General features: G+C 46.2%; 1 pseudogene; it reads left to right on the top strand.

Annotated features, from left to right (window-relative positions):
- The first annotated feature begins 3165 nt into the window (after positions 1 to 3165).
- On the top strand, positions 3166 to 12040 carry LOC128064086 (putative killer cell immunoglobulin-like receptor like protein KIR3DP1; annotated as a pseudogene).
- The last annotated feature ends 1536 nt before the right edge of the window (positions 12041 to 13576 follow it).

Below are 13576 nucleotides of genomic sequence, written 5' to 3'. Positions count from 1 at the left end.
CACAGCAAAGGGCAGCCCCGTTCCCAAAACTAGAGAAAGCCTGTGCACAGCGACAAAGAGCCAGCACAGCCATTAACTAGTTAATTAAAACACTGCAACAACCAGGTACACCTCCTCCTCTTCTAGTGTGTGTGTGTGTGTGTGTGTGTCAGTTCACACGTGGGTGTTTAATCTGTATTGTTCTCTCTTCTTGGAATTTTCTTCCCCATGGGCTAGGGTTATTTTACACTCAGTAAACACTGTTGGACCATCCCTCTCACTCCCCAAAAAGCCCCTCTAACTCAGGTAAGATGATTCTTTGGGGAAAAAGTTCACGATCTCATTGGTCTGCTGGCTTTCCAAATAAAGTCACTATTCCTTTCCTGAAGGCCTGATCACTCTGACGCTTGACAAGCAACATGAGGTTGGACTCAGAGCACATTTATGAGACTTTAGCAGAGGTGTCGTTCATTTTAGACAAAATCCATAGACGTCATTCTCACAATTGATATCTGTGGCTTAAAAGAAGATACCCAGATGGCGAACAGGCATATGAAAAGATGCTCAGCATTGCTAATTAGTAGAGAAAGACAAATCAACACTGCAAGGAGGTACCACCTCATACCGATCAGAGTGGGCATCATTAGACACTTGATGAATAACAGATGCTGGAGAGGGTGTGGAGAAGAGGGAAGCCCTCTTACACTGTTGGGGGAGTATAAACTGGTGCAGCCATTGTGGAAAACAGTACGACAGTTCCTCAAAAAGAGTAAAAACAGAGTTTCCATAAGATCCAACAATTCCAGTCCTGAGCACTTATCTGGGAAAAAACTATACCTTGAGAAGATTCATGCACCCCTTGTTCACAGCAGCAAAACTTACAATAGCCAAGACATGGGAACACCCTAATTATCCATCTAGAGATGAATGGATAAAGAAGATGTATATGCTTATACACAGAGAATGGAATACCACTCAGACATTTAAAGAATGAAATCATGCCATGTGCAGCAGCATGGATGAACCTGGAGCTTAACATATTAATGGAAGTAGACAGAAAGAGAAAGACAATTTTCCTGTGATATCACCCGTATGTGGAATCTAAAAGGAACATATCAATGGAACAGGAACAGACTCACAGACATAGAGAACAGGCTTGTGGTTGCCAAGGAGGGAAGGGCTGGGAGCTTGGGATTAGCAGACAAAATCTATTTATACATAGAATGGATAAAGAATGAGGTCCTGCAGTATGGCACAGGGAAATTTATTCAGTATCTTGGCATAAATCATAACGGAAAGGAATATGCATGTTGAGCTAAATCAATTTGCTGAACGGCAGAAATGAACTATACTTCAATACATTTTTTTAATTTTTAAAAATCTGTATGCGAGACAGCAAAAGAGATGTGTAGAATAGTTTTTGGACTCTGTGGGAGAGGGTGAGGGTGGGATGATTTGGGAGAATGCCACTGAAACATGCATAATATCATATATGAAATGAATCACCATTCGAAGTTCGATGCTTTGATGCATGATACTGGATGCTTGGGGCTGGTGCACTGGGATGACCCAGAGGGATGGTACAGGGAGGGAGGAGGGAGGGGGGTTCAGGATGGGGAACATGTGTATACCTGTGGCGGATTCATGTTGATGTATGGCAAAACCAATACAACATTGTAAAGTAATTTACCTCCAATTAAAATAAATACAATTATATTTTAAAAATTTTGTGGTTTAAAGATCTGCAATGAAACACTACATGGCAGTAAAAATGCACAAACTGAAATGACAAAGAATACAGATCAATTCTGAAACATGATATTAAGGGAATAAAAGGACATTTTAAGAAGGGTGACTGTACTGTACTCCATTACATCCATAATGATCAGGAGGAGACCTGATTTATTGCTTAGGGAGCATCACTAATGTTAACAACCCCCACCCCCAGCACAATGGTGTGGAATCGCTGCCCTTACTGAGGTTTTTTCCTGTCTATGAACAACAGCTGAACTGGGTGTATGTCTGTCCTTGGCGTCCTGAAACAGCTGGGCCATTGTGTCCCAGTTTGGAGTTGATTGTTGTGGACATGCCCCTCATTCAAGCATGCTGGAGCTTGGAAGTCTCTACTTGACATATTTCGTGTTCATCTGAGTATCTAGGAAGCAAGGTGGTCCACGTGTTTAGGCAGAACATATCCCCCTCCCAAAAGAACACCACAGTCACCTTTACACACGTTATCTTTGTGTACACATGTGGTCCTTGGGTTGGAAAGGGAGGAAGAGAGAGACGGAGAGAGTGTCTGTGTGCAAAGTCTCCACTCACAGTCACGAAATAATTTCAGATGAAGAAGAGTCAGAGAAAGACAAATTTCACATGATATCGCTTACTTGTGACGTCTGAAAAAATGAACTTATTTACAAAACAGACTCACAGAGAATGAACTTACGGTTACCAAGAGGGATAGTGTCAGGGGGAGGTTATATTGTAAGTTTGGGATTGACGTATACACCGGCTATATTTTAATGGATGACCAACAAGGACCTACTGGATAAAACAGAGAATTCTACTTAATATTCTGTAACTACCTAAGTGGGAAAAGAATTTGAAAAGCAAGAGATGCATGTATATGTATAACTGAATCACTTTGCTGTACACCTGAAACTAACACAGTTAGTTCCTTAATCACATATATTACAGTGCAGGATTTTTTCATATTTTCAAAGAGCCATAATACACAGGTCTGTTCCTCTCATAAGAATGCAGAATCAAAGTCTGTATTAATGAGTCTTTAATTGGCAACCTGCACTGAGCCTGACATATGAGGTGGGAACATGTGGTTTCTCTTCTGTGAAGAGTTAAGGTGAATGAGATTTATCATGAGCTTGGGAAAAGCATCCTGCATGGTATATACTGAATCAGAGTTACTACTTCCTAAAGGCAGCAAGATCTGTTCGAATCCTCTTAGGTTTATAGTGTTTAGGGAAACAAAAATGGATGATCGGGTCATGAGGCACTCTCCATGATGCGGCTCTAGTCAGACTTCCACCCCTAGCATGAGAAGAGGCTGGCCATCTTCCCATGTGACATGAACCAGGCTGACGGTACCAACAACACTGCCCAGCTTCTGCATCCTGTGACTCTGTCAGCTTTGCTCAGTTCTGCCTCCTGTCTCACAGAAGCAGAGCCATGTGCCCCACACTCCTCAGCCTCCTGAGTCTCAGTGAGTCCAGAAACACACGGTTGAAGCGGGTTATGGTGGAAATCGGGGGGTCCTTGCACCACTGACCAGGTTCCCTGCATGACGGTGCAAAGAGTGTAGGGTCCATCGGGATAAGCCATCTCTGACGTGGTTTTCCTTCTAGGATTCTGTGTGAGTCTGAGGATCTGGGCAGCTGTGGGTGAGTCCTCCCCATCCCTTATTTCTGTGCTGAGCAGAGCAGTAGCGGTTGATGCAGAGGACACAGGGGGACTAGGGTGAGACCCTTGTCAGTACATTGAGAACCGCGTGCCCTGTGGATCCCAGGTCCTCCTATTGGCCTTGATACTCATCTTCACTCTCCCCAGAGGTTAGCCCAGCTCTGGACTCTGGAACTGAAGGCACAGTGTGAAGTCTGGGACCTGGGAGTTAGGCCCACTGAGGGCCATTTCTATCATGAGAGGGGAGGAGGGGGCTGCAGCCCACAGACCCTCCCCTACAAGCTGGCTCATGTCATCTCCAGCTGGGCCTTAACAACAGGGTCTGCAGGAAGCCCACTGGACCTGAGCCCAAGGAAGGGTCTGCTTCTCAGGCAGGGCCACCTGGACCTTGTCACACATTTGATGTAGGGTAGCTAACAAAGGAGCCAGGTTCAAGCTTTATTTCCTTCTTTTCAGTCAAGTGGCTTTTTCACTTGTTACCTCTGTTACTGTTAGTCGCTCAGTCGTGTCCAGCTCTTTGTGACCCCATGAACTGTAACTCACCAGGCTCCTCTATCCATGGGATTCTCCAGGCAAGAATACTGGACGGGGTTGCCATTTCCTACTCCAGGGGATCTTCCCTACCTGGGGACTGAACCCTGCTCTTCTGCATTGCAGGAAGTTTCTTTACCGTGTGAGCTATAACAAATCCAACAGGGAAGCCCTCTACATTCTTTTCCATGCATCAGTTTTTTGGTGAGGTTTCTTTTGCCTGCATCATACAGCATGCAGGATCTCAGTTCCATGATTAGGGATCCAACCCGCGCCCTTTGCAGAAAAAGTACTGAGTCCTAACCACCGGACCACCCAGGAATCCACAGTGTTTTGTGTTTTGAGAGAGTTTTCAACATTTTGTCAACCCAAGGAGTTGTTCTTCTCCTGATAAGAATTGCTGCTGAGAATTATATTCTTAGGATCTCCGAGATGTCTGTCCTGGGTTGACTGTGTCTCTGTCTGACCTGAAGTCCCAAGTGTCCTTGAGAATCACGGTGATACACTTTAGGGTTGGTGCTTTGGAAGAATTGAAGGGGAAGCACTCCAACAAGACCAGTGGGGAGAGGGGACCATTCCTAGTTTCCTCTCAAAACCTGTGACTCCTTCTCTCCTAGGTGAATATGACAAGCCCTCTTTGTCAGCCTGGCCAAGCCCCATGGTTCCCTTAGGACAGACTGTGACTCTTCAGTGTCACTTCCGTTCTCCATTTAAGATATTCAGACTGTTCAAAACAGATGGGGCCAGATTGACTGAGCCTCATGGAAATCATTTCAACACCTTCACCCTTGGCCCAGTGACCAAAGAACATGCCAGGTCCTACACATGTTCCGGATTCTCCAGGTCTCTCCTTGGGTTATCCAGACACAGTGACCCCCTGCAGATTGTGGTCACTGGTAGCAGGGGTCCAGCCCAGCCTGGGACAGCCATCTATACAGGCAATCCCATCCTAGGTCCAAGTTCCTTATGAGGTCTAAGATTCAGTCAGGATTTCCAGTCAGGAAGGAACCAGGAAAGAGAACCCACTCTGAGAGCTTAAACTCAGGGTGTTGAATAGATGGGGTGCTCTGGCAAAGGAAGGAGGAGCCTCCCTAGGCATTAGTTAGACAGGATGCTGCCGCTGCCTGCCAGCAGGGAGGATAGGGAATTACCCTGATCCAGCACCTGCCACCCAGTAAGGAGCTGTAATCACATATGAAAGAGCTGGAGCCTCAGGGAGGAGTCCCAGGAATGTCTCCAGAGGCATGTGGTGATGGTCACAGATGGGGAAATGTTCCTTTTTTTCTCCACCTCCTTTCCAATCTCCTGCCAGTCATCACTCACATTCTAAATGAGTGTGAACGGAGCCAGGGAATGCATCGTCAGAACCACCCAGCTCCCCACCACACATATTCGGGACAGGATGAAGCTGAGAGCATGGCAACCCACTCCAGTATTCTCGCCTGGAGAATCCTATGGACAGAGGAGCCTGGCAGGCTATGGTTCATGTGGTTGCAGAGTTGGACAGGCCTGAAGTGTCCGAATATGCATGCATGAAGCTGAGAGCAGATCCAACAGCTCAAGAGCTTAGAATAAACACAGAGGAGGCTGGAGGTCTTGAGCAAAGAGAAACAGAAAAGCGTGAGCCAGAGCCCGAGAACAAGGCTGAAGAAAATGCAACAGAACACACAGGAAGGGTAATTGGCTTTGCTGCTTCATGGGGAGGTTTTTCACACCTTAAGATGTCAGGGGTAGCGCTGAGGTGTGGTGACTCACTGAAGCTCACAAGCTGTTTGCTCCTAGGTGTGTCCACAAAACCCTCCATCTCAGCCCACCCAGGCCCCCTCGTTCGTGCAGGAGAGAATGTGACCCTCCGCTGTCACTCATCGATGCTGCTTGACAAATTTATCCTGCACAGAAAAAGCAGCACAGGGCATTTCCAGAGACGTGGAGAGACGTTCACTGGTGGGCATGCCCCAGCTGACTTCTCCTTTGGCCTCATGACTTTGGCGAGTGCGGGCACCTACAGATGCTACGGCTCTCTCAGACACTCCCCCTATGAGTGGTCAGCCCCCAGCGACTCCGTGGACATCATCATCACAGGTGAGTGTGGCCAGACCAGTCCCTTCTGCTCTCTGTGTCACAGAAAGTCTGGTGTCCAGTCCAGCATCAGTACCGGGAGGGAATGACAGGCGTGCAGAGACACTCACAAACTCGGGAGAGGGAACAAAGCAGAGAGAGAGGAGGTGTGAACACAGAAGGGCAAAGAGAACAGAGTCCCTGCCGTGTGCTAAGGGGAAGACAGAGCCGGTGACAGAGCGAAGGAGCCAGAACGTGAAAGAACAACCAACGGAGAAAAATGTACCAGAGCAGGGACGTGGGCAGTTCCCCGCTCAGGCCGCCACCGATGGGTGGTTAAGCAGTTGGTTTCCCGCTTTCTTGTCAGAGCTCCCTTCCTCTGTCAGCAGCACATATGGTACCAGACGCCCTGCAGTCCAGGCCCTGGGTGATCGAGATGGAGGTCGACACCCTGACGTTGCTCAGCCTCTTGGTTTAACATGTCGTTTTGCACAAAGAGGAGGGGAGAGAGGTCCCTTCAACCCTCCCACTGAGGAGTCCCTTCCAGCCCCTGGGGGTGGGCATGGCAGCCCTGAACACGCCCTGAAGAATGAGATGGCCAAAGATCGAATGATTTTCTGGCAATTTCCACTCCATAATCTCTGCTTCTGGGTCAATGCCGTGTTTTCTGATCATCCCAGCAGAAGTTAGTAAGTTCTATTTATTTCAAGAGAACCGCGCATGTTTGATTTTTTAAATTTATTTTTTATTTATGTTTGTTGAAGTCTAGTTGATTTAAGATGTTGTTAATTCCTGTTGTACAACAGAGTGATTCATTTATTCATATAGATATTTACTCTTTCTTTAAAACAGACAGTACATGACAATCCATTTTAAAAATTATTAATTTGTTCAAGAGGATTTTAAATGACACCCCATATTTAAAGGTATTTCTGAATGTTTCCCTGTGCCGGGTATCCCTTGCTGTGGGGCTTTCTCTCCTGGTGGTGGGCGGCCTTCTCACTGCAGTGCCTCTCTTGTCGCACACTTCGGGCTTTAGTCCTCTATTTAGGACTCGAGTCACTTTGTGCTCTAAGATCAAGGTCTCCTCTTTCCAGGTCTGTCCAGGAAACACTCAATCTCAGCCCAGGGGGGCCCCGTGGTGACGTCAGGAGAGAACATGACCTTGGTCCGCAGCTCCGAGAGTGCCTTTGACCAGTTCCATCTGCTCAGGGATGGGGATAACCTTGGGTGCCCACTCACTGGAGGGTGGGGACCCATGGAGCACTCCAGGCAGAGTTCCCTCTGGGTCCTGGGAACCCAGCCCACAGCGGGGTCTACAGGTGCTACGGCCTCTTCACGTGCTCTCCCTACTCATGGTCAGACTCCAGCGACCCACTGTTCCTGTCTGTCACAGGTGAGGAACCTCTTCCTGGCCCATGCTTTCTTGTTCCTGTTCAGTTACTATGCTATGTCCAACTCTTTGCAACCCCATGGACTACAGCACGACAGACTCCTCTGTCCTTCACTATCTCCTTCTCATGGATCACAGCCTTGTAGTGGTGAAGGGGCCTTCATACCTCAGGGAAGTTATGAGCCAGTCGTGCAGGCCCACCCAAGCCTGAAGGCTCATAGTGAAGAGTCTTGGTAAAATGTGGTCCCCTGGAGGACGAAATGGCAACCTATTCCAGTATTCTTGCCTGGATAACCTATGAAGAGTCCCATGCTTTCAGTTCAGTTCAGTTCAGTTCAATTCAGTCGCTCAGTCGTGTCCGACTCGTTACAACCCCACGAATCACAGCACCCCAGGCCTCCCTGTCAATCACCAACCCCTGGAGTTCACTCAGACTCACGTCCATCGAGTCAGTGATGCCATTCAGCCATCTCATCCTCTGTCATCCCCTTTTCCTCCTGTCCGCAGTCCCTCCCAGCATCAAAGTCTTTTCCAATGAGTCAACTCTTCTCATGAGGTGGCCAAAGTACTGGACTTTCAGCTTTAGCATTATTCCTTCCAAAGAAATAGCAGGGCTGATCTTCTTCAGAATGGACTGGTTGGATCACCTTGCAGTCCAAGGAACTCTCAAGAGTCTTCTCCAACACCACAGTTCAAAAGCATCAATTCTTCGGTGCTCAGCCTTCTTCACAGTCCAACTCTCACATCCATACATGACTACTGGAAAAACCATAGCCTTGACTAGACGGACCTTAGTCGGCAAAGTAATGTCTGCTTTTGAATATACTGTCTAGGTTGGTCATAATTTTTCTTCCAAGGAGTAACCGTCTTTTAATTTCATGGCTGCAATCACCATCTGCAGTGATTTTGGAGCCCCCCAAAAAATGAAGTCTGACACTGTTTCCACTGTTTCCTCATCTATTTCCCATGAAGTGATGGGACCGGATGCCATGATCTTCGTTTTCTGAATGTTGAGCTTTAAGCCAACTTTTTCACTCTCCTCTTTCACTTTCATCAAGAGGCTTTTTAGTTCCTCTTCACTTTCTGCCATATGGGTGGTGTCATCTGCATATCTGAGTTTATTGATATTTCTCCCAGCAATCTTGATTCCAGCTTGTGTTTCTTCCAGTCCAGCGTTCCTCATGATGTACTCTGCACATAAGTTAAAAAAGCAGGGTGACAATATACAGCCTTGATGTACTCCTTTTCCTGCTTGGAACCAGTCTGTTGTTCCATGTCCAGTTCTAACTATTGCTTCCTGACCAGCACACAGATTTCTCAAGAGGCAGGTCAGGTGGTCTGCTATTCCCACCCCTCTCAGAATTTTCCACAGTTGATTGTGATCCACACAGCAAAGGCTTTGACATTCTAAATCACATTGCGGTGGCCCAAAAGGCCGTTTGGCTTTTCCCATAATATCTTCCTATATCACTGAGCTCCTTCTCAAGCTCTCTGTGCTGATGTCAGGGGAACTTAGGGCTTCTGGAGAAATGAAGGCAATAAGAACCAGAGAGGAAGACAGATGGTATGTGGCATCTCAACCCTCTTCCACCACCACTATGGATGCTCCACATTAGAGTCCTATCTTTCCTGACAAATAAAGAAAAGGGTCAGGGTAGACCCAGGAGGAGGAGAGGCTGGGCTTATTCGGGAGGATTGAGATTACATTGTACACTTTCTTTTAATGTTTTCCCAGTAGCACCTCTGACATACAGGTGATTTTCCACTTGAGGAGCACTGATACTCATTCCCGGAACAGAGAGGATATCTCTTGCTTACAGCTGTCGTCCATTGTCAGGCATATCCTTCCTACCTCCTTCCACCATCTCTTCTCTGGGATGGAGGGTGTACTCAACGCATTCACGGTGAGGGATGAGAAGCTCTCCCCTACCCCATCTGTGCTCTGAGGGATGACAGAGTCAGGACAGGCAGCAGGTCAACCTTCCACAAACAAGAGTCCTCCTTTGGTGGGGCGAGGAAGGTTACTGTTCACCCCTTCTGGCTTTTCTCCCCTAGGATCTTCTACAAGTACTTGCCCATCAACCACGGATCCACACACCACAGAAGGTAAGCAAGACGGTCTCCTATCTCAGCAAATTTCTGAGAAGACAGAGGGTTCCTGTGTGAGTGTTGGTTCTCCCACCTCTCAGCTCTGTGACTTTGGGCTCCTCAAAGTCCCTGTCATGTCAGCATTTGAGATCATGGTCTGTATTAGAACCAGAGGGGACATTGAGTTTCTGATTCTCTAGGACTGGGAATTTCTACATTGAACAAAGAGAGACAGAGTGACTTGACCCCATGCTAAGGGAGCTGCTCACCCTCCCTCCACCAGGATCTTTGGGGAAGGATGGAGGAACAAGGGGAGGATTTTAAGAAGCACCTTCAATATGCCCTATTCCTCTGCTAGTGTTTTATGAACTAAACATTCCACAGTTCAGAAATGGAAGTGTCATGTCTTCTTGAGGATTCCATTCCAGGCATATGTGGGTGGAGGGGGAAATGTATGGAGGATTAAAGCAGTCCCCATTCATGCAAAAGCACCATGCCTTGTCATACGGGGTAGCAGAGAAAAGCTGCATGGGAGCCTGGGGGACCTGGTTTCAGGCTGCTGCTGGTCTTGCATGGCCTCCTTACTCCATCCACTGCTAGCATCTCTCCTGGATGCCTTGGTGCCTCCTGGTGCCGGGGGCCAGCGTGAGGAACTCCGCCCATGGCAAAGGTCATGAGGAAGGAGGCTTGGCATACTCGAAGGAGTGATCAAGCCTCAGGAAACCCCCTGTTCCCGAGCATCTACCCCAAAACCAGAGTCTGTTTTATGCTGTCACCTATACCTCTGACTTTATGGGGGGCTCTCCCCCATAACCGTTTCTCTTGGAGAAGGAGTAAACGTGCAGCTCCAATGCAATAAAAATTCCTGGGCGTGACAGGAATTTTTCAGGAGTGTTTCAGCTTACGGACTCCTCTGAAGGTTATCTAGCCCGCCTGTATAGGTTCGTCCGGCCACGTGTGATTATTTACAGCCTCCCAATCTGAGAGGCATGAGATGTTTTAGACTTACTAAAGGCAAATTCTTTGGGGGAGTTGGAAATTATTGGTATAGTGGGTTGGTTAGGAATTATATTGGTGAAGGGGTTTTCATTTGTTGTGTCAATAATTGCTGCTCATTCCCTCCCCTGGGTGGGACAAGGATGTCTCAGGTCAAACCTCTCTGCTGACAGACTAGCTTGTGTGTAACCATGAACAGCACAGAGAGTTTTGGAGTATTTTCAGAGTCTTAATTAGCATAGGGCTTTTCTCATTGTTGAGTCAATGATTGCCGCCAGGCCTCCATATCCTTAGGCACCTGGGAATATATTAATCAATGTATTTGGAATATAGAAAAGGAAATATAGTAGTTTTTGATGTTAGCAATACTAGACTTTTTGAGTTAATGGATTTTCTCTTTTGTAATAGATCACTGTACTTTGTTATAAATCACTGTGTCCTTGTTATGTAAAAATGTAACTTGATCACTATCTTAAGACTAAATAGATCTTAAGGGGAGCATTGGCGAAAGGATTTTCATTTGTTGGGCTGATGTTTGCTGCTAAATCTCCATGTTCCCTGCCCTTATAATGAGCATAACTAACATATAGGAGGAATAAGTATTAACCTTTAAGCATATAGGAGAAATAAGTATTAACCTTTAAGATTAATCATGTTAACCTTGGGTTAAATAAATTCCTTTCTTGATTGTAACTCACTACACCCTCACCCTATAGGAATGTAACTTTATTTGGAGGGTGGTGCCTGGTTTAAGAAAAAACACCCTTGGAAGAAATAAGTTTTTTGGTTATCAGAAAGAAAGGATCATAAAATGTCAGCAGGTCTCACTCATGGCCAGAAGATGATGTAATATCCCTAAGACTTATTTTTATACATTTATGTGAAGCACCTGATTTTGATAAAGGTCAGGACTGCTGATCCCCACGTGACTCTGTATTCATCCCTATGTGTAACAAAAGGTATATAAGCAAACCCCAAAATAAAGAAATTGGATCAGTTTCCAGAAAGACTGATTCCCCCATGTCGTTTCTTTCTTGCTCCCTGTTTTTCTGGCTGAATTCCCATCTGGAGCATGGATGCTATTCCACGTAATCCAAGTTATTCAGCCTCTTTTTCTCCACTAATTTTCCTACTTACTATCCGTTTCTAATCTCTCTATATATCTGTGATTAAATATGTATTTTTCCAAGGACACCGATGCCGTCCCCACCTTCGAATTCCCTGGATCCACTGGGGCTGGACCCCGGCATCCTGGGAAGTGGAGACCATACTGATCAGGTTGAGAAATGCTGACACACTTTGACACAAGGATACAGTAACTCCTGTGTGTAGGGGCAGGGTGTATGCAACGAAAGCAGACCTTCTTACATTGGCTTGTTGGCAGAAGCATGGCTTCCTCAAGGCCACTCCAGCCAGCTGCACCTTCTCCTTAGGCTCTCCGTAGCCTTCATCTATACCAGCATCTTCCTCGCTGTTCTTGTCTATCACTGGTTACCCACAAAGTATGAAGAGCCAAGCTGTCACTGGTGTTCTACCCACAATCGTAAGTCTGAAGGAGGGAAGCACAGCGTCATCTGACCCAGGGGGAGGTGGGCTCATAGCAGAGAATGGCGTTTTCACTTCCTGTAGGTTAAAAACTGATTTCCATTGTTGTAATCCCTGAGGGATTATCTTCCAGAGGACAATGGAACTCTCTTACACTGTTGGTGGGAATTCAAGCTAGTATAGCCACTATGTAGAACAGAGTGGAGATTACTTTAAAAACTGGAAATAGAACTGCCTTATGACCTAGCAATCCCACTGCTGGGCATATACACCGAGGAAACCAAAAATGAAAGGGGCACGTGTACCCCAGTGTTCATCGCAGCACTGTTTATAATAGCCAGGATATGGAAGCAACCTAGATGTCCATCAGCAGACAAATGGATAAGAAAGCTGTGGTACATATACACAATGGAGTATTACTCAGCCATTTAAAAGAATACATTTGAATCAGTTCTAACGAGATGGATGAAACTGGAGCCTATTATACAGAGTGAAGTAAGCCAGAAAGAAAAACACCAATACAGTATACTAACACATATATATGGAATTTAGAAAGATGTTACGATAACCCTGTATGTGAGTCTGCAAGAGAGACACACATGTATGGAACAGTCTTTTGGACTCTGTGGGAGAGGGTGAGGGTGGGATGATTTGGGAGAATGGCACTGAAACATGTATAATATCATATGTGAAACAAATCCCCAGTTCAGGTTTGATGGAAGATACAAGATGCTTGGGGCTGGTGCACTGGGATGACCCAGAGGGATGGTATGGGGAGGGAAGTGTGAGGGGGGGCTCAGGATGGGGAACACGTGTACACCCGTGGCAGATTCATGTTGATGTCTGCCAAAACCAATACAACATTGTAAAGTTGAAAGAAACATATTAAGTTGGTTTCAGGTATTTAGAACTGAAATTTTTAAAAATACCATTTACAATAGCACCAAAAAATGAAATACTTAACTATAAATCTAACACAATATGTACATATCTATGTCTAGAAGATGATGAAACTGTGGGAAAAAATCAAATAAAATCTAAGTAAATGGAAAAAACAACCAATACAATATTGTAAAGTAATTAACCTCCTATTAAATAAATTTACATTTAAAAATAAAATAAAAAAATTTAAAAAATAAATAAAATTTCCAAAAAAAAAATTTGTGGACTGACTGAAAATGAGAAGTAAATTCCATTTCTGGAGGGAATTGGGAAAATAAAGTTCTGAGTCCTAGTTGGAGCCAGACTGTCCAGGCTGACTAAGGACAAGAACCTGGGTCCCACCCTCTAGAACAGGCCCCCAACTGGGCAGAAAGAGAAAGAGCTGAGACCTCAGGTCTGGGCTGAGATGCTTCCTGAGCCCTGCCTGGAGACATGGGCACCGGGTCCACTGAGGGGCCGCCCCCTGCTCGAGTCCACGGCCGTGGGAACCCCGAAGGGCGGCAGCCCCCCAGGGACCACATCCTGTTTTTCCTCTAGGGCCCTGTGGCCTCCTCATCTGTACAGAATGGGGGCGGGGACAGCTGGGCACTCAGAGCTGCAGACATGCCTTCCATCCACTCTGAGCTT

The sequence above is a fragment of the Budorcas taxicolor genome, chromosome 18, assembly GCF_023091745.1.
Source record: "Budorcas taxicolor isolate Tak-1 chromosome 18, Takin1.1, whole genome shotgun sequence".
Classification (NCBI taxonomy): domain Eukaryota; kingdom Metazoa; phylum Chordata; class Mammalia; order Artiodactyla; family Bovidae; genus Budorcas; species Budorcas taxicolor.
This window is presented reverse-complemented; position numbering and strand designations above follow the sequence as displayed.